General features: G+C 45.9%; 1 non-coding gene across 1 annotated transcript; it reads right to left on the bottom strand.

Annotated features, from left to right (window-relative positions):
• Positions 1–3,583: 3,583 nt before the first annotated feature.
• Positions 3,584–3,655, bottom strand: trnat-cgu. The gene has a single exon. It is a non-coding gene; the product is annotated as a tRNA-Thr (tRNA).
• Positions 3,656–15,672: the final 12,017 nt, after the last annotated feature.

Below are 15,672 nucleotides of genomic sequence, written 5' to 3'. Positions count from 1 at the left end.
TAAATTCACCAGCAAATTTCCGCTGCCCCGACAGTAAAACAGGCAGTCATACTCGGCTCCGTCCAGCGGGGGCATTTAAGGGGGCACATTTGTTTCAGTCCACACGGGCGACTTTATTTAAACATCTTTATTCACACACATGCACATTTCTGTGAATCAGAAAACACGCACAGGCCTCTGAGTCCTCCCTCTGTTTTTTTATTTTTATAGATATAAATACACACCCAGTTAGTCTGCAGTAAACCGGCTTTTATTGGGATATAAAACTTTTTTCCATCAACACCACGCAACTGCTTCTGCTGCTGCTGCTGCTGCTGCTGCTGCTGCTACTGCACACAGGGGCATTTAGGAGGTTTATACTAAAATACCTCTCTGGCTCCAGAGGAATTTGTTCATCACAAATTCGCTGGAATCACAATCTTCTCATTGTTTTCCCCGACTCGCTCCTGTGTGCTTAAACTCTCCTGGAGCTCTCACCTCACTTTACCTGCACAGCTTACGTATTTAACCCCTCCGAGAAGCTTGAGGGAAAGAACTGGAAAACAGAAGCTTGGCGAAGGATCGAGGGGTATCAAACAAGCAGCGGCATCGCTGAAGGCAAAGGTGCGGCGACACAAGTGGTGGATCAGCACGCGCTATAAATAGATCCAATTATAACTCTGGTTGCGAGAAGTGGATCACGTGGGAACATGCCCACTGCTCCCAGCAGACGGCTACACGGAGGGTTTGGTCTTCTGAGAAACTGATCCACTGTAAGTCGTGACCTTTCTATCCGTCAGCGGTTGTGTTGACCGGGGTCGGATTAGACCGGGTTAGATACTGAGCCAGTAATAATGGTTGTTTCACGTCTTCTGAGGCTCTTTTACATGGTAGAAGAAAATAAACCCTGATGATAAGACTCTGCGTATTCTGAGCAAAGAAGGCTCACCTTAATGTTGTCTTTGTTTGTTCACACTGAACCGATCAGCGCCGGCGTGTCATTTCATACAGCATGCCAGCGTTGTGGAGCCAGAAGCGGCGTGGCGGTACAAGTCATAACACCGAGATCTGTGGGGTCTCCACCACCTGTTAAATAAATAATTAAGATGCTGAGATCCTGACCCACAATGCACCATGGACAGTGACAAATTACATAATTAAATGATTGCCCTGTCTCGCTCACGAGGAGGGATGCTGTCTGCCAGGTGAGAAGTTTACTGACGACTCGATCAGAAGGTCTGACCGTCATGCGTCGGCACATGATTCTCACCTTGAAGGGTCAGTGCGACATCCTCGGACTTATCTTCAGGCTCGGAAACTACAAATCCATAACAGATATCCTGCTAAACAAACAGAGACAGTTGAACCCTGTTTCCATGTTTGAGTTTGACCTGGTGCATCAGCCTGGGGATGAAAATCTAGTAATTTGGGGGCCTGAGGCAAACCCAGTCATCAGGGCCCTCCACAAAAAAATACAAGTTTTATTCTCGTCCTCAATGTGGGCAGCAGCAGGTAGGTTCAGCCTGGATATTGTTGTATCTTGTGTTACTAAAAAACAAGACGCCACAAAAGATAACAAGGTCAATTATGAGAACAAACATATTTACCTTTTGTCTTTCTTTGTTTTCTTCATCTCCCTTTCTCTGTCTTGTTCTCTCGTCTTTTTTCCTTTGTGTTCCTCCACTTTTTCTTTCCTCTCCTCTTGTACCATCAGGCTATATTTTACCATTTCAACCACTTTGATACTCACAACTGCAAGAATCTAAATCCCTCTTTTATAAATCTAAGTGCAGTACTAAGACTGATACATGAACAGTTAAATCTCTTAATTCTAAATCAGGATGATCCCATTTGCATTACATTTGTATCCGTGATGCCCAGCCTGTAGTGGAGGAGGTGTCGCCTCCCGCACACGGTGGATTAAACACTTCAGCGGTTACTTACTGTAATGTAATGACCTGCAGCCGGTCATCATGAGCGTGTAAAAACCAAAAAAAGATCAGGAGGTCGCTGCAGAGATGCGTCTAAAAAACACGCTGCCAACTGTTCAGTATTCAGCAAAGTGGCTGTTTGTCCATTTTCCATCACACATCTTTTTAAAAAAAGAATAAACTTCCACTCTTTACGGTGGAAGTTGGCATCGCTAAAAAGGGTCGGAGTTCACGGCAACGGCCCTCCGATCTCACAGGCTAACAGCTAAAACTCGAGATTATCTTGTACGACGTGTTTTCAGCGGGTCTGAAGAGCTTGTTTGGAGTCGACGGAGCGATAGTGTTACCGCTGGATTGTACATTTGGCACCATTAGTGAGGATCTGCAACATGAGTCACACGGTGGGTGAATCACGTTTTGCCATTTCGAGGGATTATCTAAGACCGGCACAGGAAAATGTTGTTTCTCGCTTCTTCTCTCCCTTTTGTTTTTTCTTCCCTCCTTCGCTCCCCCTCCCCTTTTCTTGATTGTTTCTTTGTTCCTTCCCTCTTTCTGTCCTCCGTATCATCTCTTTCCCCTCTTCTTCACCCTCTCCTCCTCCTCTTCTTTCCTCCCTCCTCTCCCTCTCCCGGGTCCTCCTCCCCTCCCTTCTGGATGGGCTCCGGAGATATTTTTTGCGGTGCCAGACAGACATAATAAAAAATAAAACCGGAGGGGTGGAAAAGGAAAATCTATTAAAGGGACTTATTCACATCTAATGTTGCAAATATTGCTTCTGGGATCCCTGAATAACATCGTTAGAATCCCGAGAACAAAAACACCAGCCAAAGACACAAAGTTTGGCAGGCGGGAAAAAACAAGAGGAGGCATTTTAACTGCCGAGGCTCATCCACAGTTTGAATAAGTCTGCTGTGTGCAATAAAAGGATACAAACAGCTGATTCCTGAGTGTTAAAGTCGACTCATTTTGTGTCTGGTGGCAGTTTTTTCTGTACTGCCGCTGAAGAAGAAAACACCCTTGAGTCTGTCTTTCTACTTAAATGAAACATAAGGGGGAAAAATGTGTATTTTCCTCACCTGTATACACCTGTAAAGTTTTCTGTGCTTCTAAACAATATGGCTAAGAGGCACAAAATGGCGGTGGATGCGGGGGAGCGATGGCACCTTCCTCACCTGCTTTCATCGCCTCACCTCGGGCCACACCCATCTTCAAACTCTGCCTTTATTTTTATTTCAACCACACCATGTTGAACTTTCTCAGCTCCGCCTCACATCGGTTTGTGTGACCCTGACGCGGTGACAGAAACTGTCGACGGGGAGAGACAGACACATGGCGGGTTTCCAAAACCACATTTTGTCCTGATGAGAAACACACACACACACATACACGGTGATGTAAGGTTACAATCAGACGGCATGCAAATCATGCTTGTTTCTCATCTGCATGGGTTACTGATGTTAGTGGCTGCCATGCAAGGTGCCGACCAGCTTTTGGGGTTCAGTATCTTGCCCAAGGACACTTTGACATGCAGACCAGGGGAATCAAACCAGAGACCTTCCGATAACTAGACGCTGGCTCCAGCCCTGAGACACAGCCGCCCACAAAACAGCTTCTGTTACAATTCCAGAGACGTAAAGTTTCATGATTGCCACAGAGATCACGCTGCACACGGCAGGCATGGATGGGGTTCGAACCCATGATCTTTGGTTTACGAGACCAACGCCTTACCACTTGGCCACCACGCCTTGTAGATCAAGCTTGGATCTGAGCATCGACACTGTGTGGATTATAAGAGAAGCAGATTTGCAGCCATGCTAGCAGCTCTGTCATACTGTACATCCTATAATTTACCCTGAGGGGAACTTGAGTGTGTGTACACATCTGTCCAATGGCTGTTAAGACATTTTACCCAGAACCCCCCACTCCTCCCCAGAGCCACACCGTGAGCACGGCTAAAAATAGACGACACATTCTGATCACGGTGCCATCTCCTATCTACTGTATTCCCTTTGTCACTCCCTGTCTTGTTTTTGTCATTTAGATTTCCTTATTAATACGGCGGCTGTTTGCGAGCTCGCCATCTGCACGCCTTTGTTGTCGTTGTTATTGTTGTCATTTTATGATTTATCGAGTGGTGACATTTCAGCGTCATCTCCCGGGGGGTTTTCAGCACCGGTTACGTTGAATATCTTCTCTTTCCTAGCAGCCAGTGGTTGTAATATATGGATCCACGCCGCGTGTCCTCGTGTCTGATTTGACCGTACAGTACAGTGTGTGCAGCTCTTTGTATTCTCCCGGCTGTGTGAAGGCGGTGACGGTGCACGCGGTGGCCGCCGAGGTGACTGGATTTTTTAATTTGTCTCGCTCAGCCTGCTGTCTGGCAGCGTGTGTTAATCGCCTCGACGCCACTCTAATGGTTTAACAATAATAACGGACCTGTTTAATAGAAATGAATTACCGTCATTATACAGCGAGGCCCCTGCCAATCCCAGAGACTCTGGGCACCGACTCAGCTGGAGGGGGGTAAAGCAGCACAAAGCCGGAGCTCACTTTCTCACTCCTCGCCTCTGCAGTGAGGTGATAAGTGAGGCTGTCAGAAGACGGAGAGACCTGCCGCCAAAGACAGGCAGCTGTCAGGACTGAAACATGTAACTGTACCCTGCCGTAAATCACTGAACAGGCAAAAGAAGAGTTGATCTCGACACCACGAGGAGAGTTTGAGTTCACAGCAGGGCGTTAAGTTACACATCACACAGTCAAGAGCACACAAAACACTTCAAATCAGCAGACTTATACATCTGTTGCAGGAAGCTGCTTTTATTGCATGAACCCTGGTAACTTAAAGGTCTATTATGTTGGATTTAGGGAGACGAGGAGCGTCCAGTTGGTTGTAATCTGCACAGAAATGTGGATTTCAGCGAGAACACAGAGGTCAAATATAATTAAAAACACTTAATTCTTTCCACCTTCTGCAGGTAAATGAGTCCGACAGCAGCGTGCTGCCTTCGTACGGATGGTTAACAATGACTGGAAGTCCTCCAGCTCTTTTCCTCGTATGCCCGCCTGTTTATAGCAGGCCACCCGGCCAAGGAGGCAATGTTTTATTGTTGCTTTACACAATGTGAGTTGTTAAGCCTGAAAATGAACTCACAACAGCATCTGGTCTTGGTTCACTCTCTGAAAATTGCCTCTAATGGGGAAGAATGCGTCTACCAGTCGCAACCGAGTACCGCCGAAGAGCTTAAAGTGTGTCTGCAGAGAAGCGTCTCTTTAAAAACAGACGTATATATGTATTAAATGGAGACGAACGTGTTCTTTAGAGTCCAGTTTCAACTCATCATGTTTAAATAAAAGCTGATTGTGTTGTCAGTTTGTGCTCGTGGTTGTTCTGTTTTCATTTGTTGGCGTCTCGCTTCGCGTCCACCATCCCGCAGCACTTCCACTTTTTATTTGTGCATCGAGTCAAAAACACTTCTGATGGTGTCTGAAAAAAACAAGAGGATCAGCGTTCATATCTTTCATGCATTTATCATCTTCGATAAACTGAGATGATCTCAGCAGTGATGTGTTGTCACACAGTCCCGTCACTCTCTGCTGCACGTCTGAGCCTCGTCTGATCTCATCCAGTTATATATGTGAGCGGGATCCTATGCAGCCTCTTTAGGTAACAGGGTTGACTGATTTTATTTGTGTCATCTCTCAGGTATGTATCTAGGTTGTCGGAACAGGTTTGCGCTCTGCTGCTGCTCTCTGCTCAGCTGCTGGAGATTAATGAGCTGTCAGCGGCGAGGGAGGCATTAAAGGCAGCCTTCCCCTGGTCAGAAAAGATAATTACTGTTGATCACTAGTGCTGTAAGAGTAATAAGTGTCAGCCTGCGTCTCTGCTCATCCATCTCTGCCCACCTGACTGCCAGCCTGCCACTGTTTCTCCCCACTTGTTCAGCCGTCTGCCATGTCAGGATGCATGCGGGGACGTTACAGGATCTGCCTTATTAAAATACATCATGTCTGATGATGCACAACATGAGGGATGAGGACACTGGAGTGCCAGTATAAAAACTTTTCCACTGTTCGAGAGAATCTTACAGGGTTCATTTGGAAATACAGAGATACATGCAAAGTGTGAGAATTACAATAAATGTGGATACTTGAGTGTTTTGGGTGCAAGCTCAACTGGGAAAAGGTTTCAGGTGCTGACTCAGATTTGGGTTCAAGCTAGGCTTAGTTGAAGCTCATATGAAGACAGGTTCAGGTCCACACAGAATCAGAATGACAGGTGACACTCAAATGAAGACAAAGATTCAAGCTGAGACTCCAGTAAGATTATATTCAGCAGGTTCAAATGTAGAGAGAGGATCAGAATCAGGCTTGTGAACAGATGAAGAGGCAGTATTTAAAAAAGAAGTGGTTTCACAGGTGGCCACAGGCACTTACAAATCAAATCAGGCAAACACATCTGAAGGAATGATAGGAAATGAGTTTACAAGCACAATAACATCTCCAGTCTGCAAAAGCTCTTGTGTTTTGTAACCAGGTTATATAATAAGTTTGTCTGCGCTGCACCTCCGCCGTTTATCAAAGCTGAGTTTGCACGAAAGCTTCAGAGAATCCGTCTCTGCTGAAGAGTTTACACCTTCAGGAAGCTTTCAGTCACTCACACTTCGCTCACCGTCTGAAGCTTCTCGGGAGAAAAACACGTTTCTGCAACACGAGTGCTGCATTTTATCTGATGTAGAATAAAGAGCTGCGTTCATCACTGATCCATACTGTAAACTGCACGGCGACACCAGCTGCAGACACATCGGTTACGTCATCTTTAGCACTGAAGCATCATCTGTTCCTGTTCCCGAAGTGTTCAGGCGTTTTGTCTAACGGTCATTGAACGCCGTCCTAGTTTGAGATGTGGCTTTAAAAGACTTTTTCCTCTCAGTCTTTTCATGTCTTTTCCTCTCAGGTAACGTCAGCGTGTTTCCCGTTTGGCTCAGAAATATGAAGGCAACAAGTACAAGAGGAAAAAAAAAGGGAAAACAGTGAAAGAGCTCATGTGGGAGCTGTCATGTATTCATTCTCTGAACAATTGAAATGTCAAGCCTGCACGTCAAAATGTGAAGTGATAAAAACTGCGTTTGAAAACACGAGTTTAGAGTTTGTTTCCTTGAGCTCTTGTGAGTCTCTCAGTACATGATGCAAAATCTTTCACCCGTATGAATCTCTCCCGTCTCCACACGTGCTTCAGCTTCGTCTTCCTCCAGCCTCCCTGCACGTACAGGATCTTTACATTCAGCTCTGCAGCATTAAAGCTGCTACTTTCCATATATTAGCCCCGTATGAATCACAGCATTGACAGCGAAAAGGCCTCAGAGTAATGACGTCTCTTCATGTGGCTTCTTCACAGTCGGCCCCTGCTGCACACACAGATGCAATTACTTCCAGGATGACACACTTTTCATGTGGCGTGAACCTCCCCCGGATTGATTTATTCCACCGCTCCGTTGGACTATTTGGGTGCTCGGGAATAAACCGTGTGGCCTGTACATGCTCCGTCCTATACAGACGGATGAAACCCTCATCGTTCAGGGTCTCTGTGCACTCTGAGCAGAGAAAAAGGGAACTCTAAGTCTTTTTCTCGCACCTCAGAAATGTAGTTTTTGCGTCAGAGCTGAAGGGAAAGAGTCTTACCTTGAGGATTTAATGTCAATAACAAAAAGAAATGTTGCGCTTCCTTCTGGGAGTTAAAATGTGAATCACAGTCACACAAAACATGCAGGACTGAAAATAATCCTGAATAAACAATCTCACGGCACAGAGTTGAAATCAAGCTGATCGAAGCCTTTCGTGTGTCACTTAACATGTTCCGCATTTTATGATCTTTTCATCTGCAGGAGAGGACGAAGTCAGGTGACCTCATCGCCATGGTAACAATCATAAACACCTGGTTATGTGGTGAAATGGTGACAGTTAGGCAACAAAGCTAATTGGTTTGGTTTAGGTAAAGATCACGGTGAGGGTTGAAATAACTTTATGTAAGTTACATACGTGACGTTGCGTACCTGATATTAAAGTTAAATATTTCCCCTAAAATGTGGATTTCATCACTCGATGAGTCTTGGGCATTTTGACCTAAAACAACACCTGACAAACTCAATGCAGACACAATAAATTACACTTAAAAGTTAAAATAATGGCTTGACAACGTGCTACATGACTTTATATATCATTTGGCGTGACCAGGCTGCCTCCTTACGTTCATCATGTTGACATGAACAGCTACCTGACAGCTGGGAAAACAAAATAATACAGGTGAGATCTACAGTGTGTCAAGTACTGAATCAGACGTGTCACTCCTCACCTCTCATAAGTCGTCACTAAAGGATCCTCGTCACACCCTGACTGGCTGGTAGGAGAATCCAGGAAACCAGCCTCCACAATCTGCAACAGGTGATCTGACTCCACTGCAATCAGCTCGGAGGAAACTCAGCTAAAACAAGACAGCAGGTCCTAATGCATGATGTGACTGCTACAACCTCACACACCTTCTTCACGTTCATATTTCAGCGCAGTCTTCCCAGTCTGCCGCCTATCACCCACAGTGAATTGCATCAGACCTCCTCTGTGCAGCCGTGACGAGGTGGGAAGCGTCCGTGTTTACACTGGAGCATCCCATCAAGATTTCCCGTCAGGGTCTAAAGTGGTCAACAGCTGAAATGACGGAGACCCGGAGTCGTCTACACGTTCCAATATGAGATCCAGGGACACTCATTTTATCGTTTCACTCCCTCTGTGACCTCACGGTCTTTCTCTTGAGCAGCAGGTCATCAGTTCAACACATGCCTGTGAAATTGGCTGCCGCTGCCGTCCTCCATTATTAACTTTGCGGTGGGAAGCAATATGCCTCCTCGCCAGGAGAAGCCGTGGCTGTCTGGGAGATCCTCAGCTGCTGGAGTCATATACAAACATTAGTTAATTAAGGATGGCAGAGAAAGTGCAGTGTAATTAGTCACTGTGAGGGTTTGAGGGAGGCGAACATGCAGCTACACCTCCAGGCCGACGAGGAAGCTCTGAAGCTGCAGGGCTCCAGGAAGACACAGTTCCTCCAGAGCGATATTTGCTCCATACCGTTTGTCTTCCATAAATGCCAATATACGCTGTATGAATTAAACATTTTCCCCTCCCCTCAACTTCTTTGTTTTGGCAATGAAATTAGTTTGAGCCCTGAAAAAATGGGGGCTAATTACCAACCCTTGATAATCTGAGCGCAGAATCAAAGCGTGCCGTGTTTGTGCGCGGCTGTCAACAACAAACACGAAACAGCGATTCGATTGATTTCTGACGACCTCGAGGCTCCTGAGTGACTTCAGATCTTTGAAGTCAATAACAGTTCACCGGTGGAACCAGATTTTTGAAGAGCCGCCGCTGCTGCTGCCGCTGCTGCTGCTGCTGCAGGCCCACGTGCATGTGCAAGCAACATATTTGGCCTCTTGAAATACTCCCACAGAAATTAGTGTTCGCGGGCGTTGCAGCCAGCAGACGTGAGTGTGCGTGGCTCACAGGGTGTAGTCTGGGTGTGGATATGAGACGCACAGTTTCACTCTGCTTCTGTAATGGTAAATTGTTTGGGGTTAAAAAAAGCAACAGCCGCTGCCGAAGGACATGGCGCCCCATCGCTTTTCAAGCGCAACAAGCACGGACATGTGAAATATGTAATTACTAATGTCAACTCTCTTAACAGCCAGCGTTTTTATTTTAAGTGTTTTCTGACTAATGGGGGTCTGATTGGTGCTCAGACTGAGTGTAAAGGGGTTTGGGGGATGCCAGGATTTATGGCCGCAATTAAAATATGCGATCAGTGATGGGATTTGTTCACCTGGAAGGCCCCAACGCACCGAGCGGTGAGCCAACACCCTCGTCCTCGTTCGTCTCCACATTCCGACCTGTTTCATGAGACAAGATACTGTTAAATCTGATGCAACGTAACCAGACATCCGCCCACGTCCAGTACAATCGACTGCACACACAAACCTGTTAATGTCATTCTGCACGAAAGGGCTTTATTTTTAATTCCTGGATTGATTACATAAGCAGAACTGATCCACTAAAGACTGGATGAGGAGTCTTTTTTACACCAACAAAATGCAGTTTTTGTGCCAAATATGCAAACAGATACATCATGCATACAGATAAATATGCTCTGTGTGTGTCTGTCATTTGTAATAATGGAAAAATCAGCTCTGCTTAATGTAACAGAAAGAAAACAAAGAAGAGTTTGTCGAATTGCAGCCTGTGAGCCAATCTGAAACATTTAGCACATTTTAAACGCCATTTTGAGATGCATCACAAAACCTTCAAGTTCACAGGCTTCTAAAGCTCAAAGCGGGCGGTACCAGCCGTCCTGGCAGCACCTGACTCCGGTCTGGCGTTGAGGCAAGTCCAATCAAGTCTGGTTCCTGAAACGTGTCCACCTAGAGGAAACTAACGAGCTCGCTGTCTGCACTAAGAAAAACAAGTGAATTTCACGGTTCCTCATTTGCATGACTTGTGCAAGACTGGATTTATATGGATTTTATTAACCCTGGACATCCAGATGGTCTTACTGCACATTAGCAATTAGCGAGTGAACAACAGCAGACAGCGAGGGTGTTTGGTTGAGACTCTGACTGCAGTCAGCACTCACCAGAGTCTTTCAGCTTCCTGCTTCCCTCCACCATCTTTTCTCTGTACTTCGTGCTTGAAACGATGAAACCATGTACAAGAAACACAAACTGCAGCTGTGGTCATACATGTGAGGGTTTCACTTTAAAGAGGATTTAGTCATTGAATACTTCGAGGTCAAGACTCCCACAAATATTTCTACCTGAAGGAGACGGTCAGCAAACATCAGAGATCAGTCGGTGCTTATTTAGGAAATTCCTCAACTAAACTAAACTGAAGTCAGCACAACTAAACTCGGGTGCACGGAGAGTCTTGAAAAACGCCGCTGCTCTGTGTGCAGAAAGCCCATCAGAGGTTACCTCGCTTCACCGCTCCGTTAATTATTTCTCACCGCTGGTATTTCACACTTGCCGGGGGACGTCGGCGCAGGCCCGGCAGCCAGCAGCTGAGCCGCGGGATGATTGATATCCGTGGTTATTTCACTCTGTCCCCTCGCCCGAAGGCGTGGCTACACAATGAGCTTCTTCTTCTTCTGCTGTCTCCCACGTGTGTTGCTGCAATTCTTCTCTGCTGATCGACTTGGCACACCTTGAATGCTGGGAGGGAAGGTGGATTGATGTGTGTTTGAGTGTGTGCTTGCATTATTCAGAGCCACACACACACAGACTGCAGGTGACCCAGCTGACACACACTCACAGTGTTATTGATTTTACCTCTTAAGTCCGCTTCGGTCGTGAATAGAGGTGAAGAAGAGGAGGCTGGTTAAACAACAATTATTAACGCTGCACCCAAAATGTGGTTCGGCACACTGGCTCCAGCCCAACACGTGGCTCTCAGCCAACATTCGGATCATGTTCTTAATGTTTTGTATCGCATGAAGCTGACAAGCAGCAGCCCTGCAGGGAAAGTGTACTTAGTTGTATGCAAAGGAAACAGAAACTGTGATGAGATTTGTTGCTGCTCAGTTGATGTTGTTGTTGATGAATTCTGCGGTCTGAACACTGACAATGGCGGAGAGCTCTTGAGCTCTGTGTCAGCTGTTTCTGGCTCACAATCATGTCCTGCGCTGCAAGTATTGTCATGAAACGGTGGGAAAAGTATCGGTAGAATCCAAACAGAGGATCTAATCCGAGAGAACAATCTGATAAGAAAAGCCTGGTTGTAAATCCAAAAGGGTGTGAAAGTGCAGAGCAAAAAGGGAGAAAAGTGGAGGGCTGGCATGTGTTAATGAAGTTCAAAAGATTGTGCAAAAAGACAATAAAGCTGATGTTTAATAAAATGTGAGGAAAAAGCACATTTGTAGAATCAACTCCATGTTTCAGAGACGCAGCTCTGACACGTGCTACATCTTTGTTTTCTCGCTAAGTGGCAAAAGCAGCGATTCAGCAGATATCAACATTAATCTACGTTTAATTGAATCAAAAAGCTTTTAGAGGCTGCCAAAGGATAAAGAGACGATAAAGAGATGAGAAGCGATGTGTTGGTGCTCTGTAACATCATCTCAACTCGCAGTTTTCTGCACGAAACGTGATGAAAATCAAGAGATGTTTTCATAAAAACTGTTCTCAGACAAAAGATATAAAAAGCTGTAGACTGAGGGTTTGTTTCACCACGGGGGCTTTAAGGAAGGTTACGTCACCTCGTAACTTCTATTGTATGATGCGGCCTTGTAACATATAAATTTAACTTCTCTGCAGACACACCCCGCCTTCGTGATCTCTGCTCCACTAACCTGCACCCTCGTCTGCAGAGTAAACCACAGCGCAGTGATTTATGTTGCACACAGATCCTGAGCAGGTTAGACAGGCGGGAGATTGTGACCACAAGGAGAACATGTGAGGTGTGTAATGCTGCTGTTAAGGCTTGTACTCAGCAGATACCAGCCGCTGGCTCTGCTTCAGACTGAATACACCGCAGGACGAGTCTGGATCCACAAGCTTCCTGAGGCGACGCTGGGAAGGTTTAATGCCGTCCTCAGGAAAGTCAAGTTAGCGACGATGCTAAGCTCGGCTAGCTGCTTCTTCACATAAATAAGAATCATATTGAACAGCAGCAAGAACAGGAAGCAGCTTTCTTTATATTTTCAAATGTTCTGTTGACTCGGAGAATCGATTGAGGGAGGCCGGTAGATTTTAATGCTCATAAAATTAACGTTTATGTGAGAATGAATGTCCCTGCTTCACTTTTTCTAACCCAGTCCAGACCCCAAATTAATGGTCATTATCAGGCTACAGATGTGGAGCTGATTATTTGAATACTGGCATCAAGTATAGCCTACTTAATTTGTCTCTGTTTCATTTTGGTTTTCACCTGGGGCCCTTGAACATTGTAATGAGCATTTTAAAACAAAAATATTAATTGATTAATAGTCATAAAATTAGTTGCAGGCTTCTCAAAACCTTCGCAGGTTCGCAGCTCACTGTGTTTAATGTGGAGTTGAGACATTAAGTGCAGTATTTGCATGTAAAACAGGATGTTTCTGGAGAGCGGCGTGCCGGCTCAGCACCCCGCCTGGTTGAGCGATGGGTAAACAAAGGTGGAGGAGAGGAAAGACAGGTTAAAGACGGAGTCCGGCTTCTGAGCTGCCCGGGTCAGATCTTTGAACAGCAGTAGTCAATCGGTTCAGTAAATCCGGCAGGATTGAAACATAACACTTGAGGGCTTTACGGGGGGATGGACTGACTGACATTAACACCCATTCCTCAAAGATCCTTTTTGTCTTGAGCGTTCAGCGGTGGACACGGTGGAGCTGACAGGCTGCTCCGAGCGCTTAGCCCAGCAGTTGTGAAAACACACGGGCCGCGGCGCCGGGGATCTCGCCGTGCTTTTTTGACCAAAACCGCGGATCTCTGGCTGAGACCGAGGGGCTCGGCGGGGGCGGCGGGGAGGCGAGAGTGAAGATGAGAGGGTGGAAATTGAGGAAGATTATTGTCCGAGGGCTTTAATCGGGTTTCTGAGGCGAGGCGAGGCGAGGCTCAGCACTTTTATGGGGGGAGGTCTGGAGTCAAGTAATACTCGGACCGTCTGGAGCAGTGAACTCCTGTCAAAACAAGCTATCGTGAGAATCCAAGGCCCGGCTACTGGAGGGCAAAGACACCAGCAGAGGTCGTTTATGTGAAATAAAATCTGACCGAAGATCAACTTTAAAATTCTCAGCATAGTAATAAATCCAGTAGTAACAAAACATGCAGATAAATACGTGCAAAATAATGTGTTACATGATTTTAAGTGAACTTGCAGCATCAAATTGCAGAAACAAAACAGGATTTACTGGATTTTCTTAAACTCACGACAGATTTTAATGAGGTTTGGTTGGAAACAAATAATATTTTTCACTTTTCTCATGAACTCACCAGCATACACATGTTTCCCACAATTCTCCAGGATCACCTTGTGTATTCTGATGCAGATCCGTACCCGGACACAGATTTAAGAAAACCTCTATTATTTAAAAAACCAAGGATTACAGGATGATGATGCTCTGGTGGAGGCATGCAGCTTTTATTCCCTCCCTCCTGATCGACCACTCTAGTTAGTGTTGACAGCTGCATATATGAAATATTAGTTTACAGAATTAAATAAAGCCAAACGAACAGAGAGAAAAGTGGCTTTTATATCAGGATTTGTTCTGTATCTAAAGCACTCTGCAGCCAGCGGTTGTTCGCGCTGAAGTGCTCTCAAAGCTCTTTCTATTACTGTGGGTTATTTGCGGTCTTCTATTTTGGATGCGACCTATTTAAGAGTGATGTGTGTGTTTATGCCGCCCTTTCGCCCCCACAGAAACACTCAGGTTACTATGCTGCAGTAATTACGCTCCCTGCTTTTAGCTGTCATAACACAAAATGTTTGGGCTCGGAGAACAGCCGGCCTACGTTGTCACACCGAACAAAAACCGCTAACCAGACATAGTAACCCGTGTTTAACTGCAGCGTCCCGGCCTGCGATATAGCAGCGCTGACAGCAGGAGGGAGCATGAAAGTGGGCAAACGTCCACTTGTGCCAGACAATAAAAGGAGGAGAGGATATATATTTATATATATATGGAGACGGGGAAGATGGAGAGTGGAGGAGGAGGAGGAGGAGGAAGATGGAGAGTGGAGGAGGAGGAGGAAGAGGAGGAGGAGGAGGAGGAGGGCTGACTGACTTTGAACTCGCTCTCAGAGATTTCTTTTGAAGGTTGTTTATCACGTTTTTGATTGTGAGAGGCAGACAAAGGCAGAGGAAGAGAGAGGCGGTCAGACACCCAGACTGAAGGAGACAGACCCAGATCCAGATCCAGAGACAGAAGACAGAACCACCCGGAGCACCCCGAGCTCCCCGTCCAGCTGGATCCTCCTCCGTCCAGCCTCATGAAGTCCGGTCCGCTGAGGTGTTATTACGCTGTCAGGGCAGACAGGGCTGTTTGCAGATGATGGATGATCCTCGGGACGGTTTGGTTCTGACCCAGAATCAGTGTTAGTCTCCCTCCTTGTGCACAACTGCATCATTAAATAAACCACTAAGATGTAAATGCAGTGTTTGAGAAGCAGGCTGAGACAGAGAGAGATTGTTGTGTATAATTATGACCTCCTACAACACAGTTTCCTGGCACACGACCTCGTTTCACCTGCCAACACGTCGCAGCTCTCAGAGGACACGACTGATTTCAATATTCACCCCAGAAAGAAACATTTTATTGACCTAAACTTCTTTGCTGTCCGTGCAGAAACTCCCCAGTCTCCCTTTGAAACTCACTTAATTTTGTAGCTGCTGAGTCAGAAGAAACTTAAAGAGTATAAAGTATAGAGTTTGTGAATCATATTCTACAGCAAGTCTTAATAATTTGGGCTGTCATGATCATTCTCGGTGTTGGTGTTCATGCCTTACAATGCAGAGGCAAGTCGGAAGAGATGCGAGAGATTAATAAAAGTAATTTTCTTTTTGTTTTTTGTGCAGATAAACATGAGCGACAAGTGAATCATTGAGCTCTGGAGGTGCTCTCTGGTGATTTTTCAGTCTAGGCTCGGCTCCTCCCCTCTCTTCCAGTCTTTATGCTAAGCTAAGCTAACTGGCGTGTCCAATATGGACGGACAGACACAAGGGTGGCGTGTTGTCGAGACCAACTGAATAATTT

This window comes from Acanthopagrus latus, chromosome 16 (assembly GCF_904848185.1).
Source record: "Acanthopagrus latus isolate v.2019 chromosome 16, fAcaLat1.1, whole genome shotgun sequence".
Taxonomy (NCBI): Eukaryota; Metazoa; Chordata; class Actinopteri; order Spariformes; family Sparidae; genus Acanthopagrus; species Acanthopagrus latus.
Note: the sequence above shows the minus strand (reverse complement) of the source record. Positions and strands in the feature narration are given on the sequence as shown.